The following is a 16,837-nucleotide window of genomic DNA, read 5'->3' as shown; positions in this document are numbered from 1 at the left end:
ATCCAACCCCATAAAAAAGTGGGGCAATGAAATGTACAGAAAATTTGTGAAAGAAGAAATATGAATGCCTAAAAGGCACATGAGAAAGTGCTCCACATCATTAATCATCAGGGAGATGCAGATCAAAACCACAATGAGATATCATTTCACACCACAGAGACTGGCCCACATTCACAAGAACAAAAGCAACCGGTGCTGGTGCGGATGTGGTGAGAAAAGTGGGCCATTCACTGCTGGTGGAATTGCCGACTGGTTCAGCCCTTTTGGAAAACTGTATGGACGATTCTCAAAAAATTAGAAATTGAGCTCCCATTTGACCCAGCAATACCACTCCAGAGAATATATCCCAGAGAGGCAGAAAAGTATAGTCGAAGTGACAATCTGCACTCGTTTGTTCATTGCAGCACTGTTAACAATAGCCAGAATCTGGAATAAACATGAGTGCCCGAGAACAGATGACTGGTTAAAGAAACTTTGGTACATTTACACAATGGAGTGCTATGTAGCTGTTTGAAAAGATGAAGTCATGAAATTTACATTCAAGTGGTACTACATGGAATGTATCATGTTAAGAGAAATGAGTCAGAAAGAGAGGGATAGACATAGACATACTGCATTCATCTGGGGAACATAAGGTAACAAAATAGGAGACTAACACCCAAGAATGGCCGAGATTAGTACCAGGTATTTTGCTCCATGGCTTGGAGACCAGCCACACATGCTAGGGGAAAAGGAAGCTCAGATAGAGAAGGGAGCACCAAATAAAGGGTGTTGGGAGGATCCTTCCAGGACGGGAGAAGCATGCTGAAAGTATACTATAGACCAAACATGACTGCCACTCAGTGTTTCTTTTGCAAACCACAACACCCAAAAGGAGAGAGAAAACAAAAGGGAATGCCCTGCCACAGAGGCAGGGTGGGATGGGGGGGACGGGAGGTGGGAGGAATACTGGAATCTGTGGTGGTAGGAGATGGACACTGGTGGAGGGATGGGTATTTGATCATTGTATAATTGAAACCCAAGCACAAAAATTTGTAAGTCTACAATTGTACCTCATGGTGTCTCACTAATGAAAAATAATAATAATAAAAAAATTTTAAAAATAACAACAAGTTTCACAAGGGAGATGTTACTGGTACCCGCTTGGGCAAATCAATGAACATCAGGAGGACAGTGCTACAGATAGTGCTACTTTTTTACTATCCTTCCTGTTTTCTTCCTCAAAATTTGACACTGACCTCAGAAAGACACAGATGGCAACTTTGCTTGAAATAAAGCTTGAGAACTCATCAACAGGGGTGAAAATATTATGTATACAATGGAAATTAATAGGGTTTTTAGATATATTCTCTGAAATCCTGAAATTTCAAACCAGTGACACATCTACTTTATCTTCAGATGGTAAACTTAAGAAATATTCTAAGAACTATTGAGCCAAAAATACAAGTCCCCATTCTCCCCATGCCAAAGGGAATGGATCACCCTTTATCCAAGATACTCTTCCTGCCAGGAACCAGAATTGAAATATTTGTTTGCACCTTCTCTGGTGTCTTACAAATAATTACTTGTGCCCCCTGCTTCCCTCAGATGTGACGTATACCATGCTTCCTTATCATCTGCACCCACATCTCAAATGCAATCCTGAAGGTTTTGTGGGCACAGCTTTCTAGCAGCAGTAGAATTTGTGACTTATAGAGGAAAGCTGCTTTTTTAGAGGATCTAGAATCACATTTTCTCCTCCTTTGAACTTTTCAGGTCAACATCACAGGCACAGTCTCACCTTATACTATTTTGCCATAACTAATACATTTTATAGATATCTTTCTAGAGAGCCAAATCACCAGTTCCACCTTCACTTCGGTCTTGTGATGATACTGAGAACAGCTGTTGGTCTTTCTGCTACAAGATAAGTTTCCCTGATTATGGTCAGATTGGAAACAGAATACTAATGCATGAAAAAAGATAACTTTTCTCTGTGTTCTAGCACTTTCCAAAATACAACAAGAAATCTGTCCAGTGGTTGAAAAAAAATCACTGTTAAACTAATGTGACAACTTTTATTCTTGCCACAAAGTTATATAACTCTTTAAGATACCCCAAGAAAGCAATAAGAGGGATTATAAAGGGTATCTGCTTTCTTACAAATATCACAGTAATTTGAAGCCTAAATTAGTTAGGCTTGGTTTGGTGGTAACAAAACTTCAGTAGCAAATGGCCCCTATGTTTCAGTATCTTTAAATCTTGATGTTGTGTCTTGTACTGAGGTTCACTGATAACAGAGGGCTTTACTCATTAATGTTACTTAGAAGATAATATCAGAGATAAGTCAAATATGTAGAACATTCTGTAATAACATATCAGAAGGAAAAGAGATCTAGGGAGGGTCTTTAGTTAGTGACTACATGAACCAGTCTAAGGGTATCACTTCTGTCATGTGAATTCATAAGAATTAGTCACTCCAATGTGTTAAGTCATGAGGGTGCAGAGCAAGAAATCCCATCTTAGAGCAGAAATTGTGAGAAACAACTAATTTGGGTCCATCATTAATGATGTTAATAATTAGAAGTATAGCTCTGGGGGAGCTGGCCATCCGGGAAAATAACCACTACATATTTCTATCTCAAAGGGCACCCCAGCCCCAAATCTTTCCTATGGAGCTCGGAGATTATCCTAAGCAGGGCCCTCCTGGCTAGATCTTCTATGGGAAATTTTTGTTAACCTTCCATGAAATTTATTGAGCAACAGCATTTACCATGATGAATGGATTTGGAAAGCATGACATTTAACTGTTTATCTATCACATAGTGTGCTGGGCAGGATCCAGGAGATGCTCAGAGCCAGGCATAGGGCCAGTAGAGCCAGCTGGGCTGCATGTTTGAAGTGGGGCTAACAGATGCCCAACAATCCATCCCACTAAGTGCATGGCATCTTCCTAATTCTCAAGTGACATTTGTATAACCTTTAAAGTTCAGTTTTCTCCAGCAAAAGACCAGATTTAGTTCATGATGATAGACCTCCAGGACCCTGCTCGATGGCCCACTTAACCTAACACAGTGGAAAATTACTGCAAGACACTGGCAAAGCAAGTTCTGGTTGTGCAAGTGTAGTGGTTCTGGGTATGAAGGACCTAAACAGGATGGAGTAGTGCTGTAATTCAACTGACCTTTATCACCAAGTCAAAATCTTATTAATACTAAGGACTGATTAATACTGAACACTTTATTATGGTACAAAACATGCTGCATGTAAGCTCACAATCTGAATAATGGTAAATGCTTTATTCTTCTAATACATTTTGAAAAAAGCACAGTTGGAAATAAAAATATGGACATGCCTTAGCTCTGGATTCTGTCTCTCTGAAAACCTTGAGTCATTTCAATTGCACCTCTGCTTCAGACCTTATTTGACTCTTACTGAATAAGATGTGGCAAGTTAAGAAGGGGCCCTCTGATTGCTCTTCTTCTGTCTTTCTTCAAATTCTCACCAAGCAATTATTTTCTTGTTTGTTTCTCAGTAATGTTATGAGTGTAAGTGGTAACAGGTACAAAACCTAACTAGTTTTAGTTATTTCCCAGTACATTTTCCCAAGGTCTTGGAACATGTGACAGCACGAATCTCTGTCTTCATTCCCATGTCTTTAAAAGCTTCCTGTGAATAAGAATATTGGTACAAGCAAAAGTTCTATATCACATGTCCCCTCTTTCTGAATGTTGCCAAGGATCATAGATAGCACAGTGTCCCCCCACCCCCATTGTTCATAGATTTGCTTAAGCAGGCACCACTTATGTCTCCATTGTGAGATTTTTTTGGTTACTGTTTTTGGCATACCAAATACGTCAAGGGTAGCTTGCCAGGCTTTGCTGTGCAGGCTGGATACTCTCAGCAGCTTTCTGGGCTCTCTGAGAGGTCCAGAGGAATAGAACCCAGGTCCTGTGCATGAAGGGCAAACTCCCTACCCACTGTGCTATCACTCCAGCCCTAGCTCTTGACATGAAAAATAAATTACTTGGAACAATTGCTGTTTAAGTTCATGCAGGTCCCAGAAGATCCTGGACAGAGATGAAACCCACGTCATGCCAAGGGTGAAGCCATCGGAGATGTGACCTGGGGTGGCATGTGCCCCTGAACCTACCCGCACCTTGACACTCACTCAGCCACTGGCCACCGAGTAGTCTAAGCTTTGGGTGCACCGGAAGTGACACTTCAACCCCGGAAGAGCTAAGAAGGGACACACAGAGGGAGTTTGCTCATAAATACCTACCAGAAATAGCGTCTCCACAGAGACTCACACAAGAGCTGGTCTCGAGTCCCTCATGAAAACATTCCCTGGCCCACATTGGGATGAAGAACAAGAACAGAGGGAGGGTGTTGAAAGGTAAACTGGGGGCTGGAGCAATAGCACAGCAGGGAGGGTTCAGTTTAATTAATATGGAGCGATAGCACAGTGGTAGGGCGTTCGCCTTACAAGCAGCCAACATGGCTGACCCAAGTTCGATTCCTCCGCCCCTCTCGGAGAGCCCGGCAAGCTACCGAGAGTATTCGCTATGCCAGACACAGTAACAACAAAGTCTCCAATGGAGACGTTACTGGGCCCGCTCGAGCAAATCAACGATCAACGGGAGGGCTTTTATCTTACCTTACCTTACCTCATTATGCTAATGGGCAGGGGAACAAAACTGTGAAAGAAACTGTTAAATAGGGATAGTGAAAACTGACATGTGAAGTGAAGTGAAGGCCCTCCCGTTGATCGTCAATTTGCCTGAGCGGGCCCAGTAACGTCTCCATTGGAGACTTTGTTGTTACTGTGTTTGGCATATCGAATACGTCATGGGGAGCGTGCCAGGCTCTGCCATGCGGGCGAGATACTCTCAGTAGCTTGCCAGGCTCTCCGAGAGGGGCGGAGGAATCAAACTCGGGTTGGCCAGGTTGGCTGCGTGCAAGGCAAACACCCTACCGCTGTGCTATCGCTCCAGCCCAAAAACTGACATACGGAAAGAAAATTAAAAAGAGTTCTGTAGAATCTAGGTTGTAACTGGATGGTGTTTGATGTTTCTTTTGAACCTGCGGTGGGTGTGCATGCTCTAGGTAAGAGTCTGCAGGTGGGAAATACAGGTCTCACAGAGACAATTTGCTGGGGCTCAACCAAAGTTTATTCCTTTGACGGGATTGGATAAAGTGGCATCGCAGAATGGATTCCTAAAAACGATGTCAGAAATAAGCAAGCCCCTTTGCTGTGGGGAAAAATAGAGAGTAGCAGCAACATGCCTTGTAACAAGCATTGGAAAACTAGGTGGGAGATCTCAGGAATTCTGGGTCAGCACCTTTTGTGTTATTACCAAACAAAAGCAATGAAGAAGCAGATTCCAGGAAGCCAAGATGCAACCATGTCCTCTCTGAATTTATGGTCAGAGAAGGGATTGAAAGGCAAGCCATTCACAGAACATTGCTCAAATTCCTGAGGCTTTTTATAAACAAGTGAATAAAGGCTACAGATACTCTGGGCTAGGACAAACAAAAATAAAATGAAAATTTCAGGATTATTCCAGAAGAGTAATCTAAACTTGAATCCAGATTTCAAAGGAACTTTAATGGAAATGAGATTTTATCGTATATATGTCTGACAAAACAAAATCAGTTTCAGTGCATTTTATTATACATTTGTAATGAAACTCTTTGAGTTAACTTACACATGCAACCGAAATTGGATTGAGGAGAGAAAAATGAGTTATTGGCCAAATGCCTGAAAAGTCAAGGATGTTGCCTGAGTGGAACAATTCAACTGATGTCCATAGAAATCAGTCTCCTCATCCTATCCCTCTCTTCCTCTACCTATTCTGCTCCTTTCTCTTTTCCCCTTTCCTTTTTTCTTTCAATCTGTTAGTGTGGGACAATATAAATGAAAGAATCAGATGTTTATTTTTACAACCTAGCACCATCAGCAGACAGAGACTGTCTTTTATCATATATTCCCAGAAAATGTTCCATGATTAATTCTTCATAACATGATCTTGGTAATTTATCCACTCCACGTCAATAAATATGTATAAATAATTCAATTCAGTTGCCAGACTTCAGTATTTAAAGCTAAGTGTTAAGGCTCAGCATTCCTTGAATGGTTGAGAATGGAAGATGACTGATTCCTAAACAAAGTAAAATAATGCCTATTCCCAATGGGAGAAATGATGAATAAGCATCAGGAACAAATGACAGCTGTTCACCATAAAAATGTGAACTATTTAGTTATGTGAATTTATTGTTGGTTTTGAAAGGATTGAATACCAAGAATCCTAAGAAAGTGAGTTTTTTCTAAGGCACCTGTTTCCTGAAAATATGATTTTAGTCATTTTTAAGAGATAAAATAGCTTTATATATACAATGGGACTCTAAGTATATAAAGCCTTCAAGTTGTTTATAAAATTCGGATGCTAAATCTAAATTTTCATCACTCAAATGAAGACTCTATTTATTTGTTTACAGAAACTCTCATTAATGAGAGTTAACCTACCTCCCAAAAAGAGAAAAAAATGACAGCAAGATAATTAAGTTTAATTGCTCCAGAACAGATTGATGACAGTCTTGGAAATGTGCTAACACTAATTGGATATATTTTATTACAGTTAATTGCACATGATCATTGCAATTGCACAGTAGGTCCCCTCTAATAAAGTGTGGAGAAGGGATTTAGGAGTGTGAAGGAGACCAGTGCTTGGAACTGAAACTTACTAGGGACATCTGGTCTTACTTGTCCTAGAGGGAGTTCAAGAAACACAGACAAATTTTGTCATCTTTCCTGGGCCTTGTTCCTCTGTTTTTAAAATTGGCTATAGTTGGAGTGGTGTCTCTTAGTGGAAAAGTTAGATCTTTTTTGATCTCTAACAGTGATTAAACATTTACTAAGAGTAAGGCTGTGCTAGGAATAGTGACGATACAGATGCTGGAGTTTACTTCAGTAAATCTGCTGCAGGTTCACAAGTTCCTAAGTCTGAGGAAAGGATATATTAATTAAACAGGACAGAAAAGCAGAGGAATTAAGTGACTCTCTTCAAGTAATGTCTTAAAGAATAAGACTTAGGTGCAGGGAGGAGAAATTAGACTGACCAATAAAACATATATGTCCATGGAGTGTAAATATAACTATATGCAAGCCCAATGCAACTGGAATATTTGATCTTTTGAGAGGATGTTCTACTTTGTTTCAAGGAACATAGGCACCATTCATGACAGGACTCACATGGATCTAGGACACCCATGTAATCTTTTTTTTTTTAATTTTTATTAGTTAAATACCATGAGGTACAGTGGTAGATTTACAAGTTTTTGTGCTTGAGTTTTGATTATACAATGATCAAGTACCCATCCCTCCACCAGTCCCATTCTTCACCATCATGGATCCCAGTATCCCTCCCACACCCATCCACCCATCCCACCCTGCCTCTGTGGCAGGGCATTCCCTTTTGTTCTTTCTCTCCTTTTGGGTGTTGTGGTCTGCAAAAGAGGCATTGAGTGGCAATCATGTTCAGCCCATAGTCTACTTTCAACATGTATCTCCCCTCCTGGGAGGATCCTCCAAACACCCTTTATTTGGTGCTCCCTTCTCTATCTGAGCTGCCCTTTCCCCTAGAGTGCCCGGCTGGCCTCTAAGCCATGGAATAATCCTTCTGGTACTGACCCCAGCTATTCTTGACACCCACGTAATCTTACATAATTTATTACATATGTATTTGAAGGTCCAATGTACTTCAGTGTCCAGGTCTCACTTTTGTCCCTTCATGGAAGATGTTTTATCATGGCTGATATATTGCCTGGCTGTAGCTCACCTCTCTCTGTTACTGAAACTCGCATCTCCCATATGAGCTCCATTTGATTTCACATGATGCAATTTTAGGGTGCTCAGGGGTTTTGTTTTATACTATGTCTACTTCCTCATATCTTCTACATCATAAAATTTTTATATTGTCCTCTCTATACAACTTATGTTCTTTAAATTGTCACCCTATATTAATGAACATTTCCCAGTAACAATTCTCACGAAAGTGAATCTTGATGACAAACACCTGTTACAAATAAAATTTTTGTTATTCTCCTAATACTAGCTAATCATTAATATGTAGATCAAAGAATGAACACCTGTCAGTTATTCATGAAGCATATTGCACCAACAAGTAGCTGCAAGAAAATACTTCTTAGAAGAAATGTTAGGTATTAGTCTGAACAGCTTGTGTATTGCTAAAAGAGAATGAAAAAAGGGTTGAAAAACTTTCTTAGAATTAATTTTTTACTTTAAATTTTATTTTATTTTTATTGAATCACAGTGAGACACACACAGTTACATGGCTGTTCATGATTGGGTTGCAGTTATATAATGCTCCAACATCCTTTCCTTCACCAGTTCTATTTCCCACCACCAATGCTCCCAGTTTCCCTCCTGCACCTCCCCCCATACTTCTGTAGAAGACACTTTTCTTCTTTTTTTTCTATCTGTCTCTGTATCTCTGTCTCTGTTTGTCTCTGTCTCTCTCTCCTTCCCCTCCTTTAGTTTGCAATACAGATATTTAATGTTATCATGTATACCTTTGCCTATTTTTGACTCTCAGTTCTTGTCCATAATTATCATTTCTAACTATTATTGTCATACTCATTCCTTTATCCTAACCGCCCTTTGCCCCACACACATTTGTGGCAATCTTCCAATCATTGACTTGTTTTTCTGGCTTCTGTGTTTCCTCACTTTGGATATTAGTCATACTATTTTTATATTTCACAAGTTAGTGAAGTTATTCTATATCTGTCCCTCTCCTTCTGACTCATTTTACTCAGCATGATACTCTCCATGCCCACCTATAGAATGAATTCTTGAAAGAGTTTAAGTTCTAGCAGTGATTCTCAAACTTCACTGTGTATCATAATCACCAGAAGAACTGTCCCAATGTATTAAAAAGTAAAATATTTTATATATAGATATATGATAGAATACTGTATGAGAGTTATAGACTACAGCCATAAGCTCTACACAATATATATTATCATCTTAAATAATTTCAAGCAAAAATGATTACATGTTGGTAAAAATTGTGATCAACTTGGCGAAATGGCGGCAGAGTGAATATTTGAAAAGCTCCTGATTGCTGTTCATATTCTTTCTTGATTTGGATACAGATTATGCCATATGTTAACTTTTTGAAAATTAATTCCAAGGTACTGTGTACTTTTTTATGTATGCTTACCAGTCATTTATAAAATTTTTTTTGGACAACAGGTATGTTACAGTTTTTCCTTTAACTCTTATGGGCACAACATTCTCATCACTGTTAACTCAGTGTTTAGATAGATATGAAAAACTAATTACTGAATTTACCTTTTGATGAGGAGTTTCAGAAAATAACAGTCCTCTGTCTTAGAATAACAAGACACCCATCCTGAAAGCAATCCAATCGAAGCTGAGTTTTACATCTGTCCATTCTCCACACTGGTTCCTTTTAGAGATTGTTTACAATATGATTCATTTTCCAAAATCTATGCAGAAAAATTCCCTTGTTCAAAGACAGAAACTGTGACTAAGCAATTGGGCAAGAATTTCCTGAGCTCTGCACTATGTTATTCAAACAGACATGTGAATTAAATTGCTTTTTGACCCCTAATATTCATGAAGATTAGAGGCTAAAGACAATAAGGTATATTTATCTTGACAACTTACTTTGTGTGGCTGTGTTATATCATGTTTTAAATTTTAATTTATTGTCAATACTAAAACTTAAATTTTCCTTTCTGCCTCATGTGTAAAATTAAATACATACATATTTCTGAGATCTGCAACAAAACCACTCCCTTTATCTACTGTATATATGGAGTTGCATCTCCAATATAGAAATTTAAAAAATACAATAAAGATATCTTTCTTCTGATGAACTTTATAAGGTATACTGCTAAATATATCATCCATTGAGTCAAATAACAATGAAGAGTCAATAAATCCCCTTGTTAGGTGCTAACCCAGCATATGAAACAGCTGGGGGTGATCCATCTTTAAAATAAGAGAAATGAACTAGAGATTTTCCACCATTTCCTTCAGTTTTTATTTTTGATCACTGGAGTTTTTTTTTTTTATTAAGTATGGAAAAGTAAAAAGTGGTTCTGTCCGTTCTGTTTGATGGATCATGTGCTATCAAGTATTGAATCCAAGACCCTGCATGCAAAGCATTCATTCATCCCATTGAACTATCATTCCAGCTCAGAAGAGTTTTGTAAGATCCATGACACTTTTATTTCTGACTATTGAAATTTTCAGGAATAGGCTAGCTCCTCCAAAATAGTGTGCCAGAATGGGGTCAGAACGATAGTTTAGCTGGAACCCAACCTGGTCTCATACCAAGCACCCATATTGTCAGTCCCCCAAGCCAGACAGAAGTGATCTTCAGCACATAGCCAGGAATACGCCCTAAGCACCTCTTTTTGGGTGGGGCCACAAAACGGAGAAAAAAAAACAAGCAAAAAAAAATAATGTATATTATGCCAGAATCCAGAACCAACCCAATCAAACTTACTAGGGTCTAACACAATGTTTTTCCTCAAGAAATTGAGCTGAATAGCCTTTTAACAGCCCAAATCATTTCCTATTTGTGATTAGTCTGCATTTTCACCAGCTCCTCACGTGGCATACATGTTCCAGTTCTGCTTTTTTAGAGTATTCCATTTGTTTTACATTCTAAGATGTTATATTTTCTTGTTCATTTATTTTGTCCACACCCAAGTGGTTATCCCAGTTCTGTTTGATGGATCATGTGGTACAAGGGATTGAATCCAAAACCCTGCATGAAAAGCATTCACTCAGCCCTTTGGGCTATCATTCCAGCCCAGATGAGTGTTTTATAAGATCCATGACAATTTTATTTATAAATATTACAGTCAACAAACAGGAAGCAAGAAAACAGTCTTGTTCTCAATCTTCTTCAACTTGCAACAGACATATTCCCACAGAAAAGCCTAGAGTATGCTAGTCCAGCTCCAGTGCTGTCACCTTTTATCTCCTTCCATTGGTATTCCATGAGTAGAAATGACTACTGCAGTTTATTAGAAAATCTCAAGACCAAATTTGCACAAGCTTTCTTCCATCATTACTATCAAACAACACTCCACAGTTCATGACTACAAATGACATATTATTGGCAGAAGACTTATCACTGCTAGCATGGCGGCTTAAGAATCAGAGATTGGGTCAAGAGGAAGAAGAAAAAAGCTGCCTGGTTTCCTTCCACACAAATGTGAATAAGCTTCACCAGTCCTTAACCTCCAGACCAGAAGCCAGCCAGTAACCTGACTGCTGCAACCATTCTGAAACAGGAACTATTTAAGAGAAGAAAATGTAGATTAGGAAGGACAAACCACGTCATGCTGCTGTCCAAATGACACTTGTTTTGTGTCCTAGTGACACATTCCTCCTGTAACTCAGACTTCACTCTCTTCCCCACCTCAAATTGTGTTTCAGATAAATGATCTAATATTAAATCTGAGGCCAAGAACAAAAAACTCCTACAGATATCTATCAGAAATAGAATCCGTACTTCATTGTCAGAGATGAGGTTTCTGAGACCCAAAATGGTATAATGATGCCCTCTGTGTCTTTGAACCAAGGTTATATTGGAAAAGGAAGAACCAGTATTTATGCTATTTTAATATTCACTTTACAGCTTGTTACAGAGAAACTTACAAGGAGGCAGACTTGGGGCAAGAAATGATTTTGATGCATACCTGCCTACATTTGTAGCCTATTTCTCTTTTAGCCTAAATTATAACTTCCTACATACTAATCACATTAGAATGGCCTTTCATCATTCCATGGAGCCCCTGTTAGTCCTATCCATTCTAAAAACAGCTATTACAAAATTAGTCCATAAACTTGTTGCAGTTAAGATGCACTTGACTTGTGCTATACATATTCTTACGGTTGCTTTTGTGTTTTATTTCTTTTCATCTCACAGTCCAATCCATTATCGAATGTACATTACAGATTGTGTCCATTGATAGAACAAATTGGTAGCATTACTATACTTTTAAACAAAATGTACCCAGAAAATAAATCTTGGAGGGAACCCATGTCTGGAAGCAATTTCTGTTGTGAAATAAGCAGATGAGAAAGTTTATTATAGATCTACAGTCACTTTTAGAGCAAGTTTTTCCACATCTCTAAACCCCCAATTCTAAAATAACTCCTAGCACAAAGTAGGAACTCAGTCAGTGACGATAAAATAAATTCAGACAGGGAAAAACTGGGAAAAGCAAAAGAAAAACCTAAGTAAGGCATTACTTGAAGGTAAAAGGAGTACAGAACTTCGCCTGTTTGATTCAGTATCAATCTGTACTTCTCAGGTCCCCTGTGTTTTAATGGTAGTAGTAATATATGAGTGCCAGATAAACTGCACCTGAAGGTACAAAGGATAGCTCTAATTTCAGTAGTAGTGGGTTGTTGAGAAAAACCAAAGTCCTCTTTTTCTCCGTGGTGCATCATTGACTTCTCTCCTGAATCTTACAAACTAGTTCTATAGTCCCTATAGGCAGGGCTCATTGAAGACGATGAGAGAAACAACACACAAAAATTGGTAAAGCTTTGAGGTCACCTCCAATACAATATCTCTCTTCCACCCTGGTTCTCAACATTTTAGCTATTGCATAAGTTGATAGAGACATTAAGAACGTTTAGTAAGCATACCAAAATTCAATGAGTACACGGATAATTCTTATATCCAATCAGCAGGCATCCTTAAACTATAAATTTGTGACAATTTTCTATTCTATTTTTGCCTATGTTTCCCTCTATATTTATAAGACCTTAAACTGTTTTATTCTATTTTTCCCTAGCCACCTTTTTGCTACCCATTTATATTCTAAGATCTACACTATTTTGCCTGGGAGACTAGCTCAGTCTTGGTGATTGGGTTTTTTGATAAAGGTGTTGTAGGTAAGGTGGCCTTGGTAATGTATATTTGGGAAAACAGTGTGTGAAAACTAAACTAGTCAAAATCATGGGGGGCCTTTCACAAAAATAAAATATTTCAGAAGTCTGACAAAGCCACTTAGGTAAAGAATTTCAGTCCCAACAAAGGCCATGCAAGGAATATTTTAAAAAGACCATCAACTGGTCCAAGCTCTGCCTCTTGGAAACCACCCTAGCAATGGACTGGGTGAAGTGGCCACTTTTAGAAAATTGTATATAAGCTAGATTGGCAGAGGAAGACCACACACATGTTGTTGGCACACATACTATCTGTGCACATACCATTTGCATTTCACCTCTTGAAAGCACCTCCCAATACAGAAGAGGCCCACTTCTCCATCTGAGACATGTACTCTAATCTCTTTCCATTCTGGAGAAACCAGTGTTTTCTCTTGAGCACATATCTTCATATAACTTTCTCCTTTGTTAGTTCTATGTCCGTGAAAAACTTGTTATACTGCACTCCAAGTCTTCTAAAATTCTTTACTGTGAAGGGAAGGTGATAGACCTAAAAAGCCTGGTAAGACTCAGGATTGACTTTCCTGTAAGGAACAATTCCTTACTCCAGCCTGAGCCCATGGCTCCCTGAGAAGTCAGATGGCAGAGATCATATCTATCCTACATTATGCGAGCAAGTGAACTTCAGGTCAGATGAGGGCTGCCTTGAGCTGGCAGGATGTGGGCATCCATGTCAGGCAGGAGCTCATTGCAGACTTGTATCAGTCCTGAATTGTCAGTCACTTTCCTGGATGACATAGGTACGTAAAGATGGTATATTTCTTTCTCGAGGTCACTGCCTCTCTCTTCCCAATTCACATAAGACACCTGGGGAACCCTACTCCTCCCCTAGTGATAGTCAGCTCAGCCCCCACAACAGGGGATAGATCTCCCACAGATTTTTTATTTTTATTGCAGTACAGCCTCCAACAGTGTCTGTCATCATAATGCTCTTGGTTCTGGAACTTTGCAACTTTGGCTCCTTTGGATTAAAAGGTGATCAATTTCATTTTCTAGTCTCTGGATAGCTCTTCCTCTTAATCATTCTTTCATTCCTTCCAGTACTTCTGCAACATACTCCATCTGGTGGCTCCTTTATATTAGAAACACTTAGCATATAATCTGGGGTGGTAGGGGTGCTGCTGAGTGATGAGGTAAAATGGCTGTGGAAGACAGAGCATTTGACAGACAAGTTTAGATTGTGATGGAAAGAACAAAGCACAACTTTCACTATGCAAAGTACTAAACTCTCAAATAGTTAAAGCGGTTAGTAAAATAAGATCATAAATATGAAAAACACTGTATGTGTTTTTCAATACTCAATTTCTTATGTAGCTTCAAATTAATCCTGCATATATTCTCAGTACATAGAAATGCAAGCCAAAGAGTTTGGATATAATAGGGCAAAGATAAATGAGGTATACATAATGCGGTGGATAGTTTATCAATTTGAGTGGTAAAATTAATCTACAACATGTGTGTCTCAGGGTGATTTTGTATGTATAATTCAGATATGACAGTGATGAAGCATTAAGGTTGAGAAATATTATAACTAAAAGTCAAGAAACATTTCTGTGAAGGCTCTTCCATCATCATTAATTCAGCCACATTATCTTCCACAAACACTACACAAGGTCCCGTTTCTGCCATTCAGGGGCTCACTGGAGAGCACCGACTGAGAGTGGTATCTTAACACTCCTTGTGGAAATTAGAGATGCTCCTACACAACCACCCTAAGATCTATTCAGGTCCTACTCAGAGATGCTACAACTGAAAAAGAAGACTATTGAGTGATCCCCGTGATTTTATTTCCACTGAACTGCTTTTTTCACAATTTTATAAATTAAGGCACTGTTATTTACAAATTTACTTGTAGTTGAATTTTAGACGCACAATATTGCAACACCGTTCCTACCACCAGTGTGAACTCCCTCCACTAATATTCCCAGGTTCCCTACCATACCCTTACTCCATCCCTGCTCCAGCCTGTCCTATTGACAGGCACCTTTCTAAGTTTGTTAAATTTTCAGTCTCTTAATTTCAGTGTTGTTGAATTTGTGATTTGAATATTTCACTCCATCATTCCCTGACACCACTTATATAGCTTACTACACCTACCTGGCCCCCTTTGCTTCTTATCTGTCTTAGAGTGTTTTATCTATATTTTTCTGAGTTTACTTTGTAGATTCAGATCTGTTCTCAAGGTATTTGATCGACTTTGAGTTGACTTATGTTTAAGGTGTGAGATATGGATCCTTCTTTAATTTCTTGCATGTAGTTATCCAATTCTCTTGTTTATGGTGCTCACTCTTTTGTCAAAAATTCACGGATAGCAGTTAATCTTTTGATATTATACTTTGATCATTTGGTCAGAAAGTCCTTCATTATTCCAGCATCATGCTGTTTTGATCCTGTTTGGCTTTATAGTATAGATTCAAATTAGGCACTGAAAAATCTCCCAGTTTCTGGTTTTTCAGAATAGTTCTTCCTGTGTGGGGTCTTTTATGGTTCCACACAAACTTTGTAACTGACTGTTTTAAGTCCATAAAAAATGTTGTCTGAATTTGAGTAAGTATTGCACTGAATCTACAGAGTAGTTTAGGTAAGTAGTTTAGGTCATTTTGACAATGGTGATTCATCCAATACATGAGCTATCACTATCACTATCACTATCACTATCACTATCACTATCACTATCACTATCACTATCACTATCACCCCGATGTTCTTCAATTCGCTCGAGCGGGTCCAGTAACGTCTCCTTGTCCCTGTCAAGTGCAAGTGTAGCCCAATGACATATTGGGGGATCCTTCAGGGTCAGGGAAATTAGGACCATTTATTGTTACTGTTTTTGACATATCGAGTACACCACAGATAGCTTGTCAGGCTCTGCCATGCGAGTGGGATACTCTCGGTAGCTTGTCGGGCTCTCCGAGACGAATGAAGGCTTTTGGGGCAGCCTTTAATCACCTTTACAGGTGTTCCTAGTCAGGCACATAGGCGGTTATGATACTCTCAGTAGCTTGCCGGGTTCTCTGAGCGTGAGAACTAGAGAATAAGAGGTCTTCCGGGAGCTTGGTTTTATAGTCTCTGGATGTCCGTTGATGGGGTTACTTGGCAGTTGGTTGTTGTAACTGTCTAGCTACTGGAAGGTGGGGGAGCTGGATGGAGGAGGCCCAGTCCTGAACTGAGTAGGCTTGGAGGCCTCAGCCCTGGGTCTCATGAGCATGGAATGTTTTTTCACTTCCTAAGATCTTCTATATCTTTCTTGAGTGTTTTGGAGTTTTTATGGTATAGGTTTCTCATCTCTTTTGTTAAGTTGATTCCTAGGTACTTACTGTTTTGGACAACAGTTTAAATGGGATAGACTGATTGCTTTCTCCTCTGATTCATTATTAGTATGTAGGGATGCACTAATTTTTGTGTAATGATATTGCAGTTCGTCAATTTGCTGTACTGGTTTCTTTTTTTTTTTTATTAGTGAAGCACCATGAGGTACAGTTGTAGATTTACAAATCTTTGTGCCTGAGTTTCGGTCATACAATGATCAAATACCCATCCCTCCACCAGTGCCCATTTCCCCCCACCCCCCCTCCCACCCTGCCTCTGTGGCAGGGCATTCCCCTTTGTTCTCTCTCTCTCCTTTTGGGTGTTGTGGTCTGCAAAAGAGGCATTGAATGGCAATCATGTTCAGTCCATAGTCTACTTTCAACATGCATTTCCCAAGGAGAAGACCACGCCCACTTTTAAGAGGCCACGCCCCTTTCCTGGTGGCCACGCCCCGAGCCTGTCCCAGGCGACACCCACCCAGGATCCTGGAATGGAGGAAGGGTGGTCTACAGTCTCTCCACT

This window comes from Sorex fumeus, unplaced genomic scaffold (genome assembly GCF_029834395.1).
Source record: "Sorex fumeus unplaced genomic scaffold, SorFum_2.1 ptg000036l, whole genome shotgun sequence".
In the NCBI taxonomy this organism is placed as follows: domain Eukaryota; kingdom Metazoa; phylum Chordata; class Mammalia; order Eulipotyphla; family Soricidae; genus Sorex; species Sorex fumeus.
Note: the sequence above shows the minus strand (reverse complement) of the source record.